Consider the following 26741-nt stretch of genomic DNA (forward strand, 5'->3'; position numbering starts at 1 on the left):
TAAAACTCAATAGCAAAAAGAACAAAGCAAGAAGTCCAAACCTGTTAAATAGGGATGAAAGACCCGAATAGACACTGTTCCTAAGCAGACATACAAATGATAAAGGCATATAAAAAGGAACTCTACAAAATGCAAATAAAACCATATTAAGATATTCACTCACATCTGTTGAAATGACTATAATCAAAAGATGAAAGATTATTACTGACAATGTGTAATAAATCATTATACAGTATTAGTAATGTTGCAAATTAATGCAACAATTGTGGGGAAAAATGTGGTTCTTAAAAACTCAGTACCAGAATTACCATAAGATCCGGCAAGTTTTATTCTGTATAGGTATTGCAAAGAAAAGCTGTTACCTCAATGTGATAACTCAACTTCCATGTTCATTGCATGATAATTCACAATAGACCCAAAGCTTGTGTCTCTAGTTGCATATGTAGCAGAGGATGGCCTAGTTGGCCATCAATGGGAGAGGCCCTTGGTCTTGCAAAGATTATGTGCCCCAGTACAGGGGAATTCCAGGGCTAGGAAGCAGGAGTGGGTGGGTTGGGAAGCAAGGTCCGGGAGAGGATATAGGGGACTTTTGGAAAGGAAACTAGGAAAGGGGATTGCATTTGAAATGTAAAAGAAGAAAATATCTAATAAAAAATTTAAAAATAAATAAAATATATTAGTAAAAGTTAAAAAAGATATAAAAACAGTCTAAACATGTCAATGGGTGAACAGTTTAAGAAATTATATGTGTACACAGTGATTAACACCTTATTCTGCCTTTAACAATCTTACTACCCATAACATTAGATGAATCTAGAGACTATCAAATTAGATAAAATTAGCTAGGCAGAAAAGTAATTCAATTTGGCCTCCTCTTCAAGAGTCAAGAGTCATCTTCACAATACCTGAGATTCCATTTTGTCCCAAGAGACAAGGGACACTGAGGAAGACATCATCATTGATTCCATAGAGATCCTTAATCATGGTGGAAATGGGATGCACCTGCCTAAGATACTTCATTATGCTTTCCACCAAATCTGTAACAGAGAGGCGAGTGGCCCAGGATGTATAACATTTCAGTTTGATCGTATCATAGGCACTGTCAACTACCTGCTTGTGAACCTCTTTCCATGAGTCCTTGTCTGTGTCAGTGCTCAGTTTTAGGTTAAGATTCTTCAGGGAGTTGCTGGCAACATTAATGCCACTTCCTGTGATCACACTGGAGTCTCTGTGCTCCCTTAGGACCCATCCACGACAGCTTAGTGGTTGAATTCCCAAGCCTTTCTCCCACCAGATAATGTAACCAAGCTGAATCCAGAATACAGCCACTTCCATTAACTCAGTTTTTTTTTTTTTAAAAACCACATTATTTTCTAAGCCATGTAAGTCAAGATATCCACTGTGTTTGAAACAATCAGTAGCTTGCAGTTTCAACTGTACTTCATAACATTGGGAATTGTGAACTTGATGATGATACCATTTTACTGACCAAATTGAGTCAGCTCTCTCCCTCTTTCTGACAGCCAGCTTAGAGTTTGCAGTCACACTATAGTCTCTGACAGAGATAATTTTTGCTGTTCTAATGAAAAGGCTGGCATGCTGTAGATCCATCATCTCTCCCTTCAGTTGATAAGTCTTTCATCATACCAACAAGCGCATGCCATCTGTCATACCCTTCATTAGATGTCAATGACACAAGCCATGCCAACAGCACAAGCCATGCCAACAGCACCAACTTCAGCAACTGTAAATCTAATTCTGGAAGGGCCTATTCTTCTTTAGGAAGATTCACAATGAGCTGCTCCGTGAAGGTTGCCATCCCGAACTTTGAACTTTTGGGGGTGCTAGTGTACAATGGGCATAGTCTGGCACACAGTGGCATAGTCTGAGATTGGCAACAGTGGCTCCAGCATCATGTAACTTTCTACAAAATAGAGCACATACCTTATGCAAAATGAGTTTCAATGGGTAAAAGAAAATTGAAATAAATCCCTACATCCTATCAGATTGTCACAGACTAATGATGAATATCAATAACAACAGCAATAGAAGAGCTTACAAACTCATGGAATTTACAGGAGTTTTGTGGTTTAGCTCTTACCCTAGGTAGAAGCTAGTAGTAGTAAGAGAAGCTGTTGTAAGGGGAGTTGTTGTAAGAAAAGCTGCAAAAAGGAGAACAAGTAAAGAAGCTGTTGTGTGAACCTGACTTGGTGTCCATGGCGTTCCTGTCACCGCTGGCTCGAAGGACTGCAACACATCCTACCACAAGGACACTTACTTGCTCAACTATGTTCATAGCAGCTTTATTCATAATAGCCAGAAACTGGAAACAACCTAGATGTCCCTCAAGGGAAGAATAGATAAAGAAAATGTACATTTACACAATGGAGTATTACTCAGCTGTTAAAACAGACTTAAATAAATAGTATTTATTTATTAAAAATTAGTGCATTTACTTTCAATTATAGACCATGGTAAAGATTCATTTTTGAAATACCTTTCATATAAATTACAGTTGAGAGCAATTAGGATTCAGAAATGTAAAGCAGAGGCTGAAGAGATGACTTAGCAGTTAATACATCCTGCTCTTTTTATTTTATTTTATTTTTGGCTTTTAATGAGCCAGGTCAGAAATGAAAAACTTTTTCATTAAGATAGAAAGAAATTTAGGAAGAATATTTGTAAATGATACAGGTAACAGAAAGAAAATTAAGGGCTGAATTTCTGTCTTCCTTCACAGGAAGCATAGATCTGTTTTGAAGTCCTGAGCAATTTCTTGAACCAGATGTTGAAAGGGAACCCTGGGAATCAGAAGTTCAGTGGACTTAAGATAGTGTCTGATTTCACAGACTACCATAGTACCAGGCCTGTAACAATGAAGTTTCTTCACCCCTCCAGGAGAGGGTGCACTTTTGTGAGCAGCTTTTTGTAGCCAGCTATTTCCTGGGTGCTTTATCACCTGTGGATTTGCAGGCAGGGCAGTCTGCTTTGTTGGGAGCCATAGTATGGGCACCTCCTTACTTATTCCTTTTCTCCTTCAACTGAAGCTCAGCAAATGAGAGACAAATTATACCTTGTGTTTGGCTACTATTATTAAATAGTTTAATCTTCCAAATTACTGGAAATATATTTCTGTTAGGATTTTGCAAATATTTGTCATATTAAGGAAGAACTTGGCCCCTTCACTATCAGCATTTTAAAGTTTTCACTTATTTATTTATTTATTTATTTATTTATTTATTTATTTATTTATTTATGTTAAAAATCATTATACTTCACATGATATATTCGGATGAAAGATTACCTTCCCTCACTCATCTGTTTCCAGATCCTTCTCATCCTAACAACCCCCTACCAAATTTTGTTTTTATTTAGGAAAACAGGCAAACAAAAGAGCACACAATAATAATAATAATAATAATAATAATAATAATAATAATAATAATAAGCCAAAGGAACCTACATACACACAGAGAACTCAAGAAACCACAAACTTGAAAACTGTAATATACAAGCAAAGACTAGAAAGACAGAAAACCTTCCAAGAAATCTGTATTAGAAAAAAAAAATAAAAATAGCACTGAGTTTACGTTGGCCACCTACTACTGGGCACAGAATTTATCCTTAAGTGTGGTTATTGTACATTGTGAATCTCTATACATCCTGTTCTAATAGAGGATCTAACTTCAGTTCTTAGCACCAACATCAGATGGCTCACAACTGCATGTAATTTCAGCTTCAGGGGATAAGATGCATCTACTGAGAAAAACCCTGTTTCAGAAAAACAAAACAAAACAATAAAAGGACATCCTGTAGTTTTAACCAAAGGGCAAATAAATAAAAGATACTCCAACAACATTTTGTATCAGTAGCAAAGTTTAAACTCATCAAGAACTTCATCTCTTATTTATATATGCAGGTATAGGAATGCAGTCTTAGTCTAACATGCAGTCACATGTATTACACCAATTTACTATTTCAATAGAAAAATCTCTTTACAAGTTGACATGTATACAGAAACCTGTTTCACAAATTATTTTCAAGTAAATTATGAGAAGATATTCAGTGTCCCAGGAACCAGTCCACTCACTGACAGAATTATTTTGATCTGATATTCTTAAATTTATGTATGCTTGTCCTATGATACACCTTTACTTATTCCTTCTTTTTCATAAAATTTATTACATTTGTATCTGTGTGTGCGCACGTGTATGTGTGTTCAATTTCATAGGTCCTATTCATTTTTTCTTCTCATTATAGAACACATGTTTATATTTCAAATTATTTAAAGACCACAAAATAAATGACTGTGATGGCTAATCTTGGATGTCAACTTGACTCCATCTGAAAGCAACTAACCCAAGAAGCTGACTGTGCCATTGACTGGGATTTTCTTGACTGAATCATTTGAGGTGGGAAGACACAACATTAAACTGGCCCACACCCTCTGATGTCAGCCCACATGAATGGTTATGGGGGGAAAAAACCTGCTACTATTTGCCTGCCTGCCCTCACTCTCACCAGCAATTTCATCTGTCCTGTTGGGGAGGCACTGAAGAATCTGTGTCTTCAGGATTCCAGAGTATACTGAAAGATCAAGTGAGACATCAGCCTTGTGGACTAAACATCACCTGGATCCTTGGCCTTATTTGAGAGACAGCCATTTTTGGAATAGTCAGACCAGAGTTTACAAGCCACTTTAGTAAACTTACCCTTCAATATAGTTTTATTCTATCAACTCTAATTCAGTGCATTTATTGTTGTTGTTGTCGTTTTAAAATCAGAATATAACCAAAAGGGGATTATTTGTGAGCCGCAGGAAGGGAATCAAGAAGCTTTGCTCAAAAAACTAAACCAAGGAATAAATTTGAATAGATCAAAGAGATCCAACTGGTTTCTAAAGCCAACCTGATTATAAATCGATGATATCAGTATAAGAAATTTGCTAAGCAGATAGCTTTAAAATGGAAGTATTAAAGTTGGTTACAATTTTAACATTCCAAATGACAACTGGTATGTTATATCTGCACAGCAGTTGTTTTTTAAATTTTTCATTGGTTACTTTATTTAATTTCAAATGTTATCCCCTTTCCCGGTTTCTCCTCTGGAAACCCCCTATCCCAACCCCTCCCCCTTCCTTGATGAGGGTGCTCCCCCATCTACCTACTCACTCCCACCTCCCTGCCCTGGCATTCACCTACACTGGGGCATCAAGCCTTCACAGGACCAACAACCTCCCTTCCCATTGATGCCCTACAAGCTACATATGCAGCTGGAGTCATGGGTCCCTCCATGTGTACTCTTTGGTTGATGGTTTAGTCCCTGGGAGCTCTGGGGGTTCTGCTTGGTTGATATTTTTGTTCTTCCTATGTGATTACAAACCCCTTCAGTTCCTTCATTCCTTCATCTAATTCCTTCATTGAAGTCCCCATGCTCAGTTTAATGGTTGGCTGCAAGCATCCACATCTGTATTGGTAAGGTTCTGGCAGAGCCTCTCAGGAGGCATCCATATCAGGCTCCTGTCAGCAAGCACTTCTTGGCATCAGCAATAGTGACAGGTTTTGGTGTCTGCATATGGGAAGGATCCCCAGGTGGGGCAGTCTCTGGATGGCCTTTCCTTCAGTCTCTGCTCCACTCTTTGTCCCTGTATTTCATTTAGACTGGAGCAATTCTGAGTTAAAATATTGAGAAGGATGGGTAGCGCCATCCCTGAACTGGGGGCAGTGCCTAACCTCTGGATATGGTTTCTATGGGTTCTCTCTACCCTTTGTTTGGGTATTTCAAGTAATGTCATCCCCACTGGGTCCTGGGAGCCTCTTGCTTTTCTGGAATCTGGTACTTCCTGGTGGCTACCCCCACTTCCCCATCCACCATTGGTACACACCTCTGTTCAATTTTCTGACCCTCTGTACATCTCCCCTGTCTCCTCCCACACCTGATCCAGCCCCCCTTTTCTTCTCCTCCCTTCTTCCTCCCAAGTTCCTCCCACCCTCTACCTCCTGTGATTATTTTGTTCCACCATCTAAGTATGACTAAAACATCCACACTTTGGTATTCTTTTTTCTCCTCCTCCTCCTCCTCCCATTCTCCTCCTCCTCCTTTTGGTAATGTAAAACCATTTAATTCTAAATCAAATCATTTTCACAACAGTGAAAATCAGTGGCTGGTCAAGGTATGTTGTCTTACATGTTCCCATTTTCTTACTGTCCTTGTTCATGGGGGTGGTAGAAAGTAGGAGGCTGAGGACACAGCAAACACAGAAGGGAAATCTGCCTTGGCCATGGGATAAATGGTGAGCCTGTAGATAAATGACCCATAATGCCCAAGTTGGCTGTCTTGGCTCAGCTGCTGGCAGATGAATAGTCCTGTAATGTTCACAAAGGGCACATACCACCACAACTGTGTTCTTGCATGTCCTGGGATGACTTTGCTGGTACATACCTGGGTCATTCACTTCACCAGATTCCAAATGGTTCACGCCACTACTCACAACCTCTCTTTCATCCCCTTTGTGTTCATTGGCTTAAGTTTTCCTTCTGCTACTTAGCGATGCTACACTGAGGGATCCTACCAATTCTTTCTAGAACAGAGACACACCAGGGACCCCTGTTACTGGGGATTTCCAAGTGACAAAGAATATTTAAAATCTGTCAGGCACACTATAATGTTGATGGCTTATTCTTACCAGCTAAAGTTGCCAAACCACCCCTGTATACAATACTTCATACTGTATTCATTTCAACACTAACACTGGCATTGGTAGGTGAGGATTGAGCAGTGAGGAAGAGGGCTCTTTCACCATCCTCAAGGTCTAGAGTTCCATAGATTATACAGAGTTCCATCTAGAAAAATCACCAGGCAAGGCTTTCTCCCAGTTTCTGTTATTGCTGGGGCAGTGGGTGCTGGAGAAGTGAACAAAAGGATCCAGTAGACACTCAACTTGCTCTCCTTCTGAGGTCTCCAGGGAAAGGTTACATTTCTAAGATGAGGCCTGATAGGCAGAGCAAGAACCATCTCAGCAGGTGATCTGTTCTGCCTGGCACCACAATCCCATAATCAGATTCAGAAGAAACAGTTTTTGAAGTTCAAGAACAAATCAGTGTGAGAAAGAATAAGGAACGATGACTACACTGTATCTCTGTGGTCCTTGTGTTAAGTCACCAGGGAGGGGTTGCTTGCTCAGGAGCCTCATGTGTCCCTGGGTTCAGGACACATTCAAGGAGTTTTCAGGTAAATCCATGAAGCCAAACCAACATCAGATGGAATCAGAGTTCCAGCCTCTTTTTAAAAAGGCTTCTGAGGGTGGTAGTGCTCTATATGCAGCTGGGCTGACCTGAGAAAGCTTTCATTTTCTCTGAGCAAATTCTGAGAGAGAATGACTCAGGCTTCTATAGCCTAAGGGCATGGGCTACCTCTCCTGCTGGTCCTGCATCAGCCCTGAAGCAGCATAGTCAGCTTGAATTCAGCAGCAGTCTAGAGGACAAGGTTGATGGGAAATCTAAGCCAAGTGACATTAGGGACAATCTACACCAGGAAGTCAGCAGGTCATTCAAGCTGTTTTCTATGGCCAAGACACTGAAAAAGGCCCAGAGCCAATTAAACACCAGATTTTCTGTTAAGGTCATGCAGCATCCTCAGCTTCTGATGCTACAATCATTCAATTCCTCAGTTGCGAATTCTTAGTTTAGTTTTGCACCCCATTTTTAATAGGGTCATTTGGTTCTCTTGAGTCTAACTTCTTGAGTTCTTTGTATATATCGGATATTAGCTCTCTATTGGATGTAGGGTGATAAAAATTTTTCCCAGTCTCTAGGTTGCCATTTTGCCCTATTGACAGTGTCCTTTGCCTTACAGAAGCTTTGCAATTTTATGAGATCTTATTTGTCAATAGACCCTGAGCCATTGCTGTTCTCTTCAGGAAGTTTTCCCCTGTAGCCATGTTTTTAAAGAGATCATATATTTACTAAGGAAAATAAAATATAAAAGAGAAATGACAATGTAGTGGGTTAAGCATTAAGATCAATCTACTTAAGACCATACTCTGTAGCAATATAGGGAAGAAACACTTAACCTACTTGATACATGGTAAAGGAGTAGTACATAGGATCTGAACACATGAGACATATGTACAGATCTTAAAGAAGAGTAGGATGAGTAGATAAGCAGGGGCCAGATAATGAAAGCTCTGGCAGTCCCACTATGAAGATTAGTGTATTCATATTCTGGTGTTTTGAGACATAAGTATGCCAAGATGCAATACAAACACAGTGCATCTTTCTGAGATAGCAATTTGGACTTCATGGTATAAATAATTTAAAATACAATTTCTATATTAAAATAAGTATATATTATTCAGGCTTCAGAACTGGACAAGTTTGAAGTACAATACTTCAAAGGAGTTTCAAACTTCTAGTCCTTAGGACCATCCTGGATATTTTATTTTTAAAGGATTTTTTTTGTGAAGAATTTATGCTTTCTTGCATTAGAGGCCAAGAAAAATATTGAAGAGCCACAGCTCTAAAGTATGGGCCCCTGAAGTGGTTAAAGTAGAATAATAATGAGGTGATATTTGCATTTTGTATTAAAGCTATATAAAAGATAGATTTTTTTGGAGGAGGGTAAGTGAGGCAAGACAATCAGTTAAGAAGCAATTATAGCAGAGGTAATGGTTAATCCAGGGGTGAGATTTATGGAGGAAAGGGAATACAGAGAAGAATGATTGGGTAGATAAAATTGGCAAAATTAAATAACTAGGAGACTTAAAAAAGGACAAATCTGGAAAATGCTTCCAATTCTTCATTGGATACCTGGCAAGATAAGGTATGTGGGCTGAGGTTTTATACATATATGTATATATATATATATATATATATATATATATAGTCACTACATGTCGGACATGTATGTGAGACAATCAGGTCAACATTTTGTCTGACCTAAAAGTTTTATAGACAGATGCTGAACCCGTTAACTTTTTCTGAGGCAGCTAGAATCTACAGGTGATCAGGCTGACACCTGGAGTGTACATAGCTTCATCCCCCAACCTTCTGGTTCACATATGTTTTATATCGTGAAATTAGGGAAACATTACTCTAGGTGACAGTGTCAAAGAGGTCATCATATACATGCATAGTACATACATGCATATGTGTATGTATTTTGTATACATATATACTGATACATGTATAAAACTGAATATATTATATATAAATTATATAATAATTATATACTATATATATATATATCAGAAATGTTATCAGCAGTGGAGACTCTTTATGCATTGACAGGTAGCTATTAAACCCAGGGAACCTGTAAATTTAACTTTTGTTTGCCTGATGTTACTGTTGCCTGATGTAATTGCTGTCTCCAAGGCTTACTGCTGAATAGGCTTACTCTTTATATTTCTTTCTGAACTCAGACTAGCTGGTTCAACTCAGCTGTTCTGTTTCAAACTCCTCTCCAAGCTAATTCATTCAATCTGGCTTCTCTCAGCTTTCTACTGAATTGCTCTGCTTGGCATCAAATGTCAATTTGTCCTAATTTTCTGGCTTTTTAGTCTTTGGCTTCAACTGTTTCCTACCTGCACTGAACTGTGTGAACTCATGAAGGAAGTCAACTCAACTCCACTGCAATGCACTACATTAACTTCCAACTGACTTTTTGCGAACTCATTGACAAACTGAACTCCCTACCTGCACTGCACTTACATAGCTTTTCTCCTGAGAGTTGGGCATATTCTATCTCTGACTCATTCTGTCGAACTTTTCTCAGATTCTTCGCTTTGTCTTTCCCTCAGGTTATATATTATTGTTTGGGATTAACAGTGTGTGTGTGTGTTTTTAAATATTTTTTATTAGGTATTTTTCTCATTTACATTTCCAATGCTATCCCAAAAGTCCCCCATATCCTTCCCCCACTCCCCTACCCACCCACTCCCACTTTTTTGCCCTGGCGTTCCCCTGTACTGGGGCATATAAAGTTTGCATGTCCAATGGGCCTCTCTTTCCAGTGATGGCCGAATAGGCCATCTTTTGATACATATGCAGCTAGAGACAAGAGCTCCGGGGTACTGGTTAGTTCATATTCTTGTTCCACCTATAGGGTTGCAGATCCCTTTAGCTCCTTGGGTACTTTCTCTAGCTCCTCCATTGGGGGCCCTGTGATCCATCCAATAGCTGACTGTGAGTATCCACTTCTTTGTTTGCTAGGCCCCAGCATAGTCTCACAAGAGACAGCTAGTGTATGCAATGGTGTCAGCATTTGGAGGCTGATTATGGGATGGATCCCTGGATATGGCAGTCTCTAGATGGTCCATCCTTTTGTCTCAGCTCCAAACTTCGTCTCTTTAACTCCTTCCATGGGTGTTTTGTTCCCAATTCTAAGAAGGGGCAAAGTGTCCACTTTGGTCTTCGTTCTTCTTGAGTTTCATGTGTTTCACAAATTGTATCTTATATCTTGGGTATTCTAAGTTTCTGTGCTAATATCCACTTATCAGTGAGTAGATATCATTTGAGTTCTTTTGTGATTGGGTTACCTCACTCAGGATGATGCCCTCTAGGTCCATCCATTTGCCTAGGAATTTCATAAATTCATTGTTTTTAATAGCGGAGTAGTACTCCATTGTGTAAATGTACCACATTTTTTGTATCCATTCCTCTGTTGAGGGGCATCTGGGTTCTTTCCAGCTTCTGGCTATTATAAATAAGGCTGCTATGAACATAGTGGAGCATGTGTCCTTCTTACCGGTTGGGACATCTTCTGGATATATGCCCAGGAGAGGTATTGCAGGATCCTCCGGTAGTACTATGTCAAATTTTCTGAGGAACTGCCAGACTGATTTCCAGAGTGGTTGTACAAGCTTGCAATCCCACCAACAATGGAGGAGTGTTCCTCTTTCTCCACATCCTCGCCAGCATCTGCTGTCACCTGAATTTTTGATCTTAGCCATTCTGACTGGTGTGAGGTGGAATCTCAGGGTTGTTTTGATTTGCATTTCCCTGATGATTAAGGATGCTGAACATTTTTTCAGGTGTTTCTCAACCATTAGGTATTCCTCAGGTGAGAATTCTTTGTTTAGCTCTGAGCCCCATTTTTTAATGGGGTTATTTGATTTTCTGGAGTCCACCTTCTTGAGTTTTTTTATATATATTGGATATTAGTCCCCTATGTGTTTTAGGATAGGTAAAGATCCTTTCCCAATCTGTTGGTGGCCTTTTTGTCTTATTGACGGTGTCTTTTGCCTTACAGAAGCTTTGCAGTTTTATGAGGTACCATTGCTCAATTCTCGATCTTACAGCACCAGCCATTGCTGTTCTCTTCAGGATTTTTTCCCCTGTGCCCATATCTTCGAGGCTTTTCCTCACTTTCTCCTATAAGTTTCAGTGTCTCTGGTTTTATGTGGAGTCCCTTGATCCACTTAGATTTGACCTTAATACAAGGAGATAGGAATGGATCAATTCACATTGTTCTACATGATAACTGCCAGTTGTGCCAGCACCATTTGTTGAAAATGCTTTTTTTTTTCCACTGGATGGTTTTAGCTCCCTTGTCAATTATCATGTTACCAAAGATGTGTGGGTTCATTTCTGGGTCTTCAATTATACTCCATTTGTCTACTTGTCTGTCGCTATACCAGTACCATGCAGTTTTTATCACAATTGCTCTGTAGTACAGCTTTAGGTCAGGCATGGTGATTCCACCAGAGATTCTTTTATCCCTGAGAAGAGTTTTTGCTATCCTAGTTTTCTGTTATACCAGATGAATTTGCAGATTGCTCTTTCTAATTCTTTGAAGAATTGAGTTGAAATTTTAATGGGGATTGCACTGAATCTGTTGATTGCTTTTGGCAAGATAGCCATTTTTACTATAATGATCCTGCCAATCCATGAGCATGGGAGATCTTTCCATCTTCTGAGACCATCTTTAATTTCTTTCTTCAGAGACTTGAAGTTCTTATCATACAGATCTTTCACTTCTTTAGTTAGAGTCACACCAAGGTATTTTATATTATTTGTGACTATTGAGAAGGGTGTTGTTTCCCTAATTTCTTTCTCAGCCTGTTTATTCTTTGTGTAGAGAAAGACCATTGACTTGTTTGAGTTAATTTTATATCCAGCTACTTCACCGAAGCTGTTTATCAGGTTTAGAACAGTGTGTGTTAAAGGATTACAACCAGAGAGATTAAATTTGTGTGGTAATGATGTATCTGCATTTCAGCCAAATCACACAGACCTAGAAGGCTTTGGATGTGATCAGAGCAGTCATGTTGCTGGATTAAAATTCCTTTACAGAAGCTGATGAGATAGACTAAAAAGAGGTCTATAACTGACAATTTGAGTTTTGAAGAGATAAACTTAGGTTATTTTTGTTTCTTGAATGGTACTCATATATTAGATAATAAATAGTGATAGATTATATATTAAAGCATTTGGTACATGCCAGACATTGTGAGTACTTTGCAGTAGTTAAGAAAAAAAAAACTTATCTCAACAAAAATCTAGTGCAGTAGTAGGCACTTATTGTTATCCTCATTTCATGGAGTGTGTTACTGAATAAAGAATCATGGGTAGCTCATTTGCATTTTGTGATCTGGCGAAGTGTAGACACAGCTTTTGAGATTGCTAGTCAGCCAAATCACACAGATCATTCTACTTTGTCTGAACTTGCCAAACAAACTTCTGATCATGTTTTGATTTGCCAGCAAGGAGAGAGTGGGTTGATTAGATAAATGATTGTGCTCTATTTGTGAAGTGTAGCTATCATTATATATAGTAATGACCCAATGTCTTGGTTTACAAGCTAGTCTTTGCTGAAGTGGGTGAAAGTAAGCCATTTTTGAAGGTCAGGACATTGTTTTTTAAAAAATGAAGTTGGTGAAGGAAAGATGGTTTCATCTTTCTGTATATGGGACTCACTAAATACAGTGATTCTGCTCACTAGCTTCCACAGTAGGTAAGAAGAAACTAAGACTTTGATCCAATAGATACAATTAATTGTCTAACATATGGTGTTAATAGAAATACTGCATTTACAGCCAACTATGTGTGTTGACAAAGAACAATCCCAGTGTGGGCAGTTTGCATTTGCTTCTTCACATATGTCAATCACCCGACTTCTCACCTGCCATTGTCCCCAATACAGCAGAAAGCAAGGAGCCAAGGTCAGACAAAGGTAAACCCCAGAAAGATAGAAACTCGCAATGTCTTTGTGGGCAAGGTTTGAACAGGATAGGTTTCCTTTAACACTGAAACACAATCCTTTACCATCTCTATTACACATTCTTAAATAAAAATAACTTTTAGTAGTCAAGTATCAAGCAAAGACAAAGATATCAAGAGTAGAGGTATAAAATTATGAAGAAAACTTTAAAATGCATTGAATATGATTTTGTATTTTGCATAAATATTGAAAGCTAGCAATCTTGCACTTCACTGTAATGCCATCATCTCCAAAACCTGAATAACAGTAAGTGATTAAAGAAAAGTATTTATACATATAAGTGTATAGGACAAAATACCTAAATCATGCTAGACAGTAAAAGCAAATGTACTCAAAGAGTCACTGCAAGTCTGTTTGCTCACATGTAACAGTGTTTTAGAGCTTGGCTTTGAAAATCTAAATCACCTTACTGGCTGGCAAGCATGCAACGTTGAGTTCTTGGAATGATTCAGAGCAAAATGTTCAAGGTGTATTTAATCTTACTATCTCCTTTAGATGCTATGTGGTCAGGTCTGGAAAAAGTTCATATTGTTACCTATATGATATTATCATACCAGTGCATATTATTTTTATACAGGTTTTAGTCAATGGCATGGTTCTGTTTTAAAAATCTCATGTAATAAAGATTCCAATTTCCATGTCTCCTTAAATTCAGGCCTGCCTTATACTGCCACCTCCTGGAAATGCCTGGTCTTGAAAAATGTTTGATTTATTTAGGCTACCTTACTGTCCTATAGTTGTCAGAAATTTATGTCTAAATGTGATTTCTACCTTTGCAAATGCACCTTATTTTAGAATCATCATGAGTAATTATTATGCAATACACTAGAGTGTCTTGTGTGCAGTTTTGTTTTATAACAGGCTTGAGTAAAATAAGCACAATTTTATATATTATCAAACCTAACATACCAGATAAATTCATGGATCACAGAAAAAAACCTTGTATTTTATTACTGCACAAAATAATGCATTTTATTATGTTCTGTGTACATATAGATCATTGTATTTTGCTCATAGTCACTCACTGTCACTGATTTTTGTCATATGTGTCTCTTATTTGCTTGGTTAGAGTTATTCCATATATTTTCTATTATTTGAGGCTTTTGTGAAAGGTGTTGCTTCCCTGATTTTGTTCTCAGTCAGTTTATCATTTATATATAGTAGCACTACTGATTTTTGTAAGTTAATTTGACATTGGGATCTGCTTACTTCCCTGGAGATGGAGGCAGAAAGTGAGGAGAAACTGCACAAGTAGTCTGCTACAGAGCTGAGTATGAGACTGGGGAATAGAGAGCAGAGGAAGAGTAAAGATCTGAAGCTGGCCAACCTACTTGCTTCTCTGATGGGCTTGCCTCACAGGTTCCCAGAGAAAGCCTGCTTCACTTAGGGTCTGGGATAACAGTATGTGTGGGGAGGTGGGTTGGAGGAGAAGATCTGCTTGCAGGAATTGGAGGGGGATGCTGCAACATGTGGTCTGCTACAGAGCTGGAGATGAGACAGGGGGATTGGATTGATTTGGAGAAGAGTAAGAAAAGGTGAAGATCAGCAGTTGTGCTCCCTTCTTCCCCAGACCTGAGTGGCCTACCATTTCACAAAGAGTGCTTACAAGAGTTCGGGGCTAGAATAAAGTAATGAGTAATGGGAAGGATGTTTGGAAGGGAATATCTGTGTGATCTACTGGAGATGGGGATGAGAGGAAAAGGTAAACTTGTAAAGTAATGGTTTGAACAAATTTGGGCCCAGAGTGTTTAAATATCTTTGGCCCAGGGAGTAGCACTATTAGGAGGTGTGGCCTTGTTGGAGTAGGTGTGGCCTTGTTGAAGGAAGTATATCACTGTGGGATGGTCTTTGAGACCCTCCTAGCTGCTCATGAGTCATTCTTTTTCTTTGCTGACTTCAGATCAAGATGGAGAACTCTCAGCTCCTTCTTCAGCACCATATCTGCCTGGATGCTGTTATGCTTCCTGCCTTGATGATAATGGACTGAATTTCTGAAACTATAAGCCAACCTCTGTTAAATGTTGTCCTTTATAAGAGTTGCCTTGGTCATGACATCTCTTCATAGCAATGGAAATGCTAACTAAGGCAGGAAGTTTGCCACTGAGCTGAGGATAAACTTGGGGGATTGGACTTGGAGGAACACAGAGAGAGGTGAAGATCTGCAATTGTCTTACCTGCTTCACTGGCCAATGCAAATTCTTATAAAACACAGAACCACATTCCTGAGTATAATACCACCCACAGTGGGATGAGCATCAATCATTAATAAAGAAAATGCCTACAGAAAAATCTGTTTCAGGCAACTCTTCAGTTAAGGTTAGTGATTCCAGGTTATGTCATGTTGACAATAAAAATTAACAGGAAAGTCACAGAGATGTGTTTGTGCAGAAATCTTTGAAATGATTTTCTACTCATTAATATATAGAATGGTTCTCTATTCATGAAATAGATCATGAATGAATAACCATGAGCAGAGAAAAAAACTCCCTCAACATAAAATCTTATCATGACAAAAACTGCTAGAAAGAATGACTCAATTATGCCACTGTTTTTCTCCTATATGGCCTTATCCTGTTCCAGGAAATGTTGACATTAACCTTCAACCTCACAAGTCAGTATTTCCTACTTTTGTAGCAACATGCTTAGGCTGAATATTTGTCACAGGAGGGTTTTTTTTCTGTTTTTGTTTTTTGTTTTATCTCATTTTCTCCAAATTTTCCGATTGAGAATTTTTAAAATCGCAGAGGCACATGGAAGATAACACTTCTCCATGGAAGCACCACTTGGGAGGAATTATTTAGTATTCCATGAGGATGATGTTTCAGCAAAAGGAACAAATAGATCAAAGGTGTTGAAATGAAAGTCTAGATAGGTTGTTCAGACAGTGGAAAGAAAGTGGTGTAAGTAAAGGAAAATGTGGTTAAGAAAAGATTTTAAAGATATGATGACATAATTCAGCAGGTAACTAGGAACTTTATTGTACATAGAAGGTAAGGAGAGGGGAAAGAAAGACAGAGGGGAGTAATGGAGGGGAGAGTGGATTGGCCTAACAGGGTTAAGGATGGGAATGGAGGAAAATAAAGAGGGAAAGAAGTGGAGAGAGAGAGAGAGAGAGAGAGAGAGAGAGAGAGAGAGAGAGAGAGAGAGAGAGAGAGAGAGAGAGAGAGAGAGAGACTATGATTTAAAGAGTAAGAAAAAGTAGGTAAGAATAATACTAAAATTTTTGGTCTGCAATAAAAATAACAGAATCACCAGGCTGGTGAGAGAATTCAGAGAGTAAAGCACCTGCTGTAAGGTAGGAGGATCAGAGCTTTATGCCAGAACTCATGTGGTTGGAGGGAATCAAGCCCTGTAAGTTATCCTCTTGCCTCCTGTTGTAGAACCAATTTAATCTTATCCCAAACTAGCTTACAAATAAATGAGATTCAGACTATTGTTATTTTATTTGGCTTTGACAATTACTGGGGGCTAACCCCTAAGCTACTCTTCTAACTACCGGCTTGGCTACCTCCCCAATACTGCACCCCGGTTACTTGTTGTTTCTCCTGAACACATACTCATGGTCCATCTTCCCTCACAGCAGCTTCCTCCTCTCCTCTCATTCTACAACCTTCTCCTCATTTTCTCTCCTCACTCCTTTCCCTTATCCACCCACAACCTAATTTAAACCCACCCAATTCTAATCCCTCTAGTAACTGGCTGTAGCCAATTTTATTTAACCAACAGTTTTAAATCAATGAACAAGGTTTGCATAACACAAGCTTGTAAATGTGAGAATTCTCTCATAGGCCTACACCTTCTTGGTGCAGAATTTAGCATTACATAGCAACAGACCAAACCTCAACACCTCCACATGTATGAAATCCCACTCTTAACACATACAAATAAATGCATTTAAAAAGAGGCCTGATGGTATTCAACACTCCAGTGTAGGGGAATGCCAGGGCGGGAGGATGAGAGTGGGTGGGTGGGGAAGCACCCTCAATAGAGGGCACGGGGAGGAGGGATAGGATAGGGGGATTCCAAAGGGGAGACCTGGAAAGGGGAAAACATTTGAAATGTAAATAAAGAAAATATCCAGAAAAAAGAGAGAGAGAACACAATTGCCATGATCAAGTTACATTGTATGAAAAAATTAAATAAAAAATTTATGAGGCCTGGAGTGAAGGCTCAGAGTCTAAGAGCACTGGCTGCTCTTCCAGAGGTCCTGAGTTCAATTCCCAGCCTCATGGTGGCTCATGACCATCTATAATGAGATCTGGTGCCCTCTTCTGACTTGCAGGAATGCATACATGCTGGCAGAACACTGTATACATAATAAATAAATGCATCTTTATAAATACTGTGGAAAAAACACAGGAATTTAAGGCTTTATAAAACAAGCAGAGGTTTTAAGGTTACTTAAGACATATTATTTTAAAAATCTAAATGATAAGTATCAAAGTGAAGATATTAAAATTTAAACTTAAAATTTTAAATCTAGAACTCAGAGAAGAGTACGCATGAGATATTAATTTGAGGCTCACAGAGTACTTGGTTTTTAAGGCAACAAACTAGTTGAAATTTACAAGACAATAAATATAGACAGAAAAGAAGTGTCCAGGGACTATTTCTTAGTATTTTGCAAAATTCAAAGAATCATGTTACAAACAAGCGATGTTAGAAAAGAAAGGAAAAACAAGAAGGAAGGCTTCTTTTTCCCAAGGAGGGATTTAACTCATGCATTAAAGGCTTCCAATTTGTCAGGAGATTTGAAAATTGAAAATTCATAATTAGGCCTAGCAATATGGCAGTTTTTGATAAGTGCTGTTTTGTGGATGGTTAGGGGCAAAAGCTTAACTGAAGAAGGTTTTGAGAAATATTGAAATAAAATGAAGGGAAACAGTAAGGATAGATGATTTATTCCAAGATTTTTTTTTACTATAAAAGGAAGCAGAGAAATGGGAGTAATTCCCTTATAATTTGACATGCACTCCAGAACTAAAACACTGGAAGAATTCAGCTGTTTCAACTCTGTTCTTTGATCGGGGCTGTAAGGCCTTACTGGAGAAAGCCATCCATGTTTATTGATAGCATCATATATCTGTATCCTTTAAATTTAGCAGGGCTTCAAAGGCCTCAAAAGATTTTTTTTTTCTATCTTAACAGCTCATTCTCTTATCATGAAATTTTGCTTTCTCTTTCTCAATCTTTCCTAATACATATTAATTATTCTCACTGAACCTTCACAGTAAACAGATACCAAATCTTAAATGAACCACCACAGTTCATTGCCACCTCCTTAATATTTGAGCTCACTCCAGTGTTTCTTCTGGATTTTGAATAGCTTACCTATTTTCAGCCCATTTCCTCTATATCTTCCCCACTGCTGCTAGAGTGACTTTTTGAAACATAAATGTCATCATGTCACTTAGTTTTCAATAACTCAGTGGCCTCTCATCATAAATATGAGTTCAAACTGTAGTTAAGAATGCCTTTATGTTTTGAAATAGATTGTTCATTAATTTGTTCATTTCAAAATATTTCCTAGGAGCCTATTTTGTTTAAGGATGCTTAACTTTGGAGATCTCTGCATCACTCAGAAATAGTTGCTCTTCATTCTGTCCAATGGGAATGCACTGCTTAGGGATCTTAAAATATCATACATTTTCAAATCCCTTAGCTTCTTTCCATCAAAATATCATTTTTTCTGTTTTTTTTTCAGACATTAGTTTTCCCTTTTAAAATTGAACTCAACTTTGCAATAATACCTCCTTTAGTTGATTGCCTTTTTTCTGTTTCTATTTTGTGAAGTGTATTATTATACTGGTCTGAAAAAAATCTTTTTTTATTTTATTAGATATTTTCTTTATTTACATTTCAAATGTTATCCCAAAAGTTCCCTACACCCTCTGCCCACTCTGCTCCCCTACCCACTCACTCCCACTTCTTGGACCTGGCGTTTCCCTGTACTGTGGCATATAAAGTTTGCAAGACCTAGGGGCCTCTTTTCCCAATGATGGCCAACTAGACCATCTTCTGCTACATATGCAGATAGAGATATGAGCTCTGGGGGGGGGAGTACTGGTTAGTTCATATTGTTGTTCCACCTATAGGGTTGCAGACCCCTTCAACTCCTTGGGTACTTTCTCTAGCTTCTCCATTGGGGGCCCTGTGTTCCATCTTATAGATGACTGTGAGCATCCACTTCTGTATTTGCGAGGCACTGGCATAGCCTCACAGGAGACAGCTATACCAGGGTCCCTTCAGCAAAATCTTGCTGGCATATGCAATGTGTCTGCGTTTGGTGGCTGATTAAGGGATGGATCCCCGGGTGGGGTAGTCTCAAGATAGTCCATCCCTTCGTCTTAGCTCCAAAATTTGTCTCTGTAACACCTTTCATGGGTATTTTGTTCCCTATTCTAAGGAGGAATGAAGTATCCTCACTTTGGTCTTCCTTCTTCTTGATTTTATTGTGTTTTGCAAATTGTATCTTGGGTATTCTAAGTTTCTGGACTAATATCCACTTATCAGTGAGTGCATATCACGTCACTTTTTGTGATTGGGTTACCTCACTAAGGATGATATCCTCCAGATACATCCATTTGCCCAAGAATTTCATGAATTCATTGTTTTTAATTGCCGAGTAGTACTCCATTGTGTAAATGTACCACATTTTCTGTATCCATTCCTCTGTTGAGGGACATCTGGGTTCTTTTCAGATTCTGGCTATTATAAATAAGGCTGCTATGAACATAGTAGAGCATGTGTCCTTATTACCAATTGGAACATCTTCTGGATATATGCCCAGGAGAGGTATTGCTGGATCTTCTGGTAGTACTATGTCCTATTTTCTGAAGAACTGCTAGACTGACTTCCAGAGTAGTTATACAAGCTTGCAATCCCACCAACAATGGAGGAGTGTTCCTCTTTCTCCACATCCTCGCCAGCATCTGCTGTCACCTGAATTTTTTATCTTAGCCATTCTGACTGGTGTGAGTTGGAATCTCAGGGTTGTTTTGATTTGCATTTCCCTGATGATTACAGATGTTGAACATTTTTTCAGGTGCTTCTCAGACATTTGGTACTCCTAAGTTGAGAATTTTTGTTTAGCTCTGTACCCCATTTTTTTAATGAGGTTATTTGAATTTTTGGAGTCCAGTTTCTTGAACTCTTTGTATATATTGGATATTACTCCCCTATCAGATTTAGGATTGGAAAAAAATACTTTCCCAATCTGTTGGTGGCCTTTTTGTCTTATTGATAGTGTCTTTTGCCTTACAGAAGCTTTGCAATTTTATGAGGTCCCATTTGTCAATTCTTGATCTTAAAGCACAAGCCATTACTGTTCTGTTTAGGAATATTTCCCCTGTGCCCACATCTTCAAGTCTTTTCCCCATATTCTCCTCTATTAATTTCAGTGTCTCTGGTCTTATGTGGAGGTCTTTGATCCACTTAGACTTGAGCTTTGTACAAGGAGATAATGATGGAACAATTTGCATTCTTCTACATAGCCACCAGTTGTGCCAGCACCATTTGTTGAAAATGCTGTCCTTTTTCCACTGGATGGTTTTAGCTCATTGTGACCATAGGTGTGTGGATTCATTTTTGGGTCTTCAATTCTATTCCATTGATCTACCTGTCTGTTGCTGTACCAGTACCATGCAGTTTTTATCACAATTGCTCTGTAGGATACCTTAAGGTAAGGCATAGTGATTCTACCAGAGGATCTTTTATTGTTGAGAATAGTTTTTTGCTATCCTAGGTTTTTTTATTATTATTATTCCAGATGAATTTGGAAATTACCCTTTCTAACTCAGTGAAAAATTGAGTTGGAATTTTGATGGGGATTGCATTAAATCTGTAGATTTTTTTCAGCAGGATAGCCATTTTGACTATATTAATCCTGCCAATCCATGAGCATGGGAGATCTTTCCATCTTCTGAGATTTTCTTTAATTTCTTTCTTCAGAGACTTGAAGTTCTTATCATACAGATCTTTCACTTCCTTAGTTAGAGTCACACCAAAGTATTTTATATAATTTGTGACTATTGTGAAGGGTGATGTTTCCCTAATTTCTTTCTCAGCGCATTTATCCTTTGTGTAGAGAAACACCATTGATTTGTTTGAGTTAATTTTATATCTAGCTACTGCACTGAAGCTGTTTATCAGGTTTAGGAGTTCTCTGGTGGAATTTTTAGGGTCACTTGTATGTACTATCATATCATCTGAAAATAGTGATATTTTGACTTCTTCCTTTCTAATTTGTATCCCCTTGATCTCCGTGTATTGTCGAGTTGCTCTGGCTAGGACTTCACGTACTATATTGGATAGGTAGGGAGAAAGTGGACAGCCTTGTCTGGTCCCTGATTTTAGTGGGATTGCTTCAAGTTTCTTTCCATTTAGTTTGATGTTGGCTACTGGTTTGCTGTAAATTGCTTTTATCATGTTTAGGTATGGGCCTTGAATTCCTGATCTTTCCAAGACTTTTATCATGAAGGGGTGTTGGATTTTGTCAAATGTTTCTCAACATCTAACGAGATCATCATGTGGTTTTTGTCTTTGAGTTTGTTTATATACTGGATTACGTTGATGGATTTCCGTATATTAAACCATCCCTGCATCCCTAGAATGAAGCCTACTTGGTCATGATGGATGATCATTTTGATGTGTTCTTGGATTCAGTTTGTGAGAATTTTATTGAGTATTTTTGCATCGATATTCATAAGGGAAATTGGTCTGAAGTTCTCTTTCTTTGTTGGATCTCTGTGTGGGTTAGGTATCAGAGTAATTGTAGCTTCATAGAATGAATTGAGTAGAGTACCTTCTGTTTCTATTTTGTGGAATAGTTTGAGGAGAGTTGGAATTAGGTCTTCTTCGAAGGTCTTTCTATCTTTCTGCACTAAACCCATCTGATCCTGGGCTTTTTTTTTTTTTTTTTTGGTTGGGGGACTGTTGATGACTGCTTCTATTTCTTTAGGGGAAATGGTATTGTTTAGATCATTAATCTGATGCTGATTAGGATACTGTCCCTGTGCCCTCTAGTTAGTCTGGCTAAGTGTTTATCTATCCTGTTGATTTTCTCAATGAACCAGCTCCTGGTTTGGTTGATTCTTTGAATAGTTCTTTTTGTTTCCACTTGGTTGATTTCAGCCCTGAGTTTGATTATTTCCTGCTGTTTACTCCTCTTGGGTGAATTTGCTTCTTTTAGTTCCAGAGCTTCTAGGTGTGCTATCAGGCTGCTAATGTATGCTCTCTCTGATTTCTTTTTGGAGGCACTCAGGGCTATGAGTTTTCCTCTTAGGGCTGCCTTCATTGTGTCTCATTAAGTTTAGCTATGTTGTGGCTTCATTTTAATTAAACTCTAAAAGGTCTTTAATTTCTTTATTTTTTCCTTGCCCAAGGAATCATTGAGTAGAGTGTTGTTCAGCTTCCACATGAGTGTTGGCTTTCTATTATTTATGCAGTTATTGAAGATCAGCCTTATTCTGTGGTGATCAGAAAGGATGCATGGGATAATTTCAATATTTTTGTATCTGTGGAGGCCTGTTTTGTGACCAATTATGTGGTGAATTTATAGGAGGTACCATGTGGTGCTGAGAAGAAGATATATCCTTTTGTTTTAGGATAACATGTTCTGCAGATATCTATTAAATCCATTTGTTTCATAACTTCTGCTAGTGTCCATGTGTCTCTGTTTAGTTTCTGTTTTCAGGATTTGTCCATTGGTGAGAGTGGGGTGTTGAAGTTTCCCACTATTATTGTGTGAGGTCCAATGTGTGTTTTGAGCTTTACTAAAGTTTCTTTAATGTAAGTGGCTGCCCTTGTATTTGGAGCATAGATATTCAGAATTGAGTGCTCATCTTGGTAGATTTTACCTTTGATGAGTTTGAAGTGCCCTTCCTGTCTTTTTTGATAACTTTGGGTTGGAAGTCAATTTTATTCAATATTAGAATGGCTACTCGGCTTGTTTCTTTGGATCATTTGCTTGGAAGATTGTTTTCCAGCCCTTCACTCTGAGGTAGTGTCTGTCTTTTTCCCTGAGGTGGGTTTCCTGTAAACAGCAAAATGTTGGGTCCTTTTTGTGTAACCAGTCTATTAGTCTATGTCTTTTTATTGGGGAATTGAGTCCATTGATGTTAAGAGAAATTAAAGAAAAGTAATTGTTGCTTCCTATTATTTTTGTTGTTAAAGTTGGGATGCTGTTCTTGTGTCTTCATTTAGGTTTGTTGAAGGATTACTTTCTTGCTTTTTTTAGGGTGTAGTTTCTGTCCTTGAGTTGGTGTTTCCCTTTATTATCCTATGAAGGGCTGGATTTGTGAAAGATATTGTGTGAATTTGGTTTTATCATGGAATACTTTGGTTTCACCATCTGTGGTAATTGAGAGTTTTGCTGGGTATAGTAGCCTGGGCTGGCATTTGTTGTCTCTTAGGGTCTGCATAACATCTTTCCAGGATCTTCTGGATTTCATAGTCTCTGGTGAGAAGTCTGGTATAATTCTAATAGGCCTGCCTTTATATATTACTTGACCTTTTTCCCTTACTGCTTTTAATATTCTATCTTTATTTAGTGCATTTGTTGTTCTGATTATTATGTGTCGGGAGGAATTTCTTTTCCGGTCCAGTCTATTTGGAGTTCTGTAGGCTTTTTGTATGTTCATGGGCATCTCTTTCTTTAGGTTTGGGATGTTTTCTTCTATAATTTTGTTGAAGATATTTGCTGTCCCATTAAGTTGAAAATCTTTATTCTCATCTACTCCTATTATCTGTAGGTTTGGTCTTCTCATTGTGACCTGTATTTCCTGGATGTTTTGAGTTAGGATCTTTTGCATTTTTTCATTTTCTTTGATTGGTCCCTATGGAATCTTCTGCACCTGAGATTCTCTCCTCCATCTCTTGTATTCTGTTGCTGATGCTTGCATCTATGGTTCCAGATTTCTTTCCTAGGGTTTCTATCTCCAGCGTTGTCTTACTTTGGGTTTTCTGTATTGTTTCTACTTCACTTTTTAAGTCTTGGATGGTTTTGTTCATTTCCATCACCTATTTGGTTGTGTTTTCCTGTAATTCTTTAAGGACTTCTACCTCTATAGCAGTGTTTCTGTATTTCTTTAAGTGAGTTATTAAAGCCCTTCTTGATGTCCTCTACCAACATCATGAGGTATGATTTTTAAATCCAAGTCTTGCTTTTTGGATGTGTTAGGGTATCCAGGACTGGCAGAGGTGGGAGTGCTGTGTTCTGATGATGGTGAGTGGTCTTTGTTTCTGTTAGTATGATTCTTACTTTTGCCTTTCGCCATCTGTTTTCTGGCATTGATTGTTATAGTTGTCTCTGTTTGGAGCTTGTTTCTCCTGTGATTCTGTTAGTCTGTCAGCAGTCCTGGGAGTCCAGGTTTCTCCTGAGTCTCAGTGGTCAAAGTACTCTCTGCAGGTAACCTCTCCTCTTGCAGGGAAGGTGTACAGAGGTTTGGTGTTCACACCTGCCTCTTTGCTGAAGATGAAGGCCGGAAACATCCCAGAAGATGTGTTGCCTTTGCAGTCTGCCTGCTCACCTGCACAGACTGGTCTCCAAGGGACCCAGGACACAAGATGGCTCTCTCACCTGCTCTGGTGGTCAGAGCCCTCCCAGGCAGCCACCTCTCTTCTAGCGGGAAAGGGTGCCCAGATGTCTGGAGTCCAAACTGGGGTCTGTCCCAGAAGCTGTGTTGCTTGCTTCTGCAGTCCACTTGCTCACCCTCTGCAGTCAGCAAGCTGACCTGCGCAGACTGGTCTCCGAGGGACCTGAGAGACAAGAAGGCACCCTCACCTGCTCCGGCAGTCAGAGCCCTACCAGGAGGACACTTCTCCTCTGGCAGGGAAGGTGCCTGGATGTCTGGAGCCCAAAATGGGGTCTGTCCCAGAAGCTGTGTCGCTTCTTCATGTCCTAGAAGCTATGTCGATTCTGCATGTCCCAGAAGCTATGTCACTTCTGCAGTCTGCACTCTCACCTGTGCAGACTGGTCTCTAAGGGACCCAGGACACAAGATTTGAAAAAAATCTTTTATCTGCCTTAAACTTGTGAGCTGTGAGAAAGAAAGCAAGGAGAGAACATATTTTACAATAGCTTCAAAAAATATAAAAATATTTAGTCGTAACTCTAACCAAGTAAGTGAAATACTTGTATAATAGAAAGTTGAAGACATTTAAGAAGTATATTAATTAAGACATCAGAAAATGAAAAGATCCTCCATCCTATTGGTTTGGTAGACAGTAAACAATCACTGGGAAACACTGAAACACTCAGCTTTAAATGGTATGTGTCCATCAGATCTCTCCCATTATGCCTCAGGAAACTCTGTGGAAGAAGAGGCAGAAAGACTGTAAGTGTCAAAATGCATGGGGAACACCAAGGAATCAAGGCCTTCTGAACAAAACAAGGCTGAAACACATATGACCTCAGAAACTGAGGCAACATACACAGGTCCAACATGAATCTGTCTGCACCAGATGAGGTCCCTGAATCCTAAGAAGTAGACACAAGTCCTCATTTGTAATCAAGGATCTATTTCCAATTGATAACCATTTGCAAATGAAAACTTAGTTTTCTCCAAGGGATTCTCACTGGGGAAACAAACCACTCTTTTTTTTTTTTAATTGGATATTTTGTTTGTTTACATTTCAAATGTTATTCCCTTTCCCACTATCCCCTCTATAAACCCCATATCTCCTCTCCTCTTACCCTGCTTCTGTAAGAATGCTTCCATACCTACCCACCCATACTGCTCTAGCATTCCTCTACACTGGGGTCTTAAGTCTTCACAAGACCAAGGACGTCCACCTCCCATTGATGCAAGCACCATTTTTTGAAAATGCTGTATTTTTTCCCACTGTATGGTTTCAGCTTCTTTGTCAAAGATCAAGTGATCACAGGTGTGTGGGTTCATTTCTCGGTCTCCAATTCTATTTTATTGATCCACCTGGCTGTTACTGTACCAATACCACAGTGTTTTGTTTTGTTTTGTTTTTTATCACTATTGCTCTGTAGTATAGCTTGAGGTCAGGGATGGTGATTTCTCCAGAAGTTCTGTTATTGTTGAGAATAGTTTTCTAAAAAGTCTTTAGTTTCTTCTTCATTTATTCATTGATCAAGTTATCATTGAGTAGAGTGTTGTTCAGCTTCCACATGTATTTAGGCTTTTTGTTGTTTTTGTTGTTATTGAAGACCAGCCTTAGTCCATGGTGATCTGATAGGATGTATGGGATTATTCCAATCTTCTTGTATCTGTTGAGGCCTGTTTTGTGACTAATTATATGGTCCATTTTGCAGAAGGCTATCATGAGGTTCTGAGAAGAACATATATTATTTTGTTTTACGATGAAATGTTTTATATATATATATATATATATGTATATATATATATATATATATATGTTAAATCCATTTGTTTCATAACTTCTGTTAGTTTCACTGTGCCTCTGTTTAGTTTCTGTTTCCATGATCTATCTATTGCTGACAGTGGGGTGCTGAAATCTCCCATTATTATTGTGTGAGGTGCAATTTGTGCTTT

At 38.6% G+C, this 26741-nt stretch overlaps 1 pseudogene; it reads right to left on the reverse strand.

The window, feature by feature from the left end:
• Positions 1-876: 876 nt before the first annotated feature.
• LOC110286347 (L-lactate dehydrogenase A chain pseudogene) lies at positions 877-1819 on the reverse strand (annotated as a pseudogene).
• Positions 1820-26741: the final 24922 nt, after the last annotated feature.

Source organism: Mus caroli, unplaced genomic scaffold (assembly GCF_978045245.1).
Source record: "Mus caroli unplaced genomic scaffold, Mus_caroli_1 scaffold_5, whole genome shotgun sequence".
NCBI classification, from domain to species: Eukaryota; Metazoa; Chordata; class Mammalia; order Rodentia; family Muridae; genus Mus; species Mus caroli.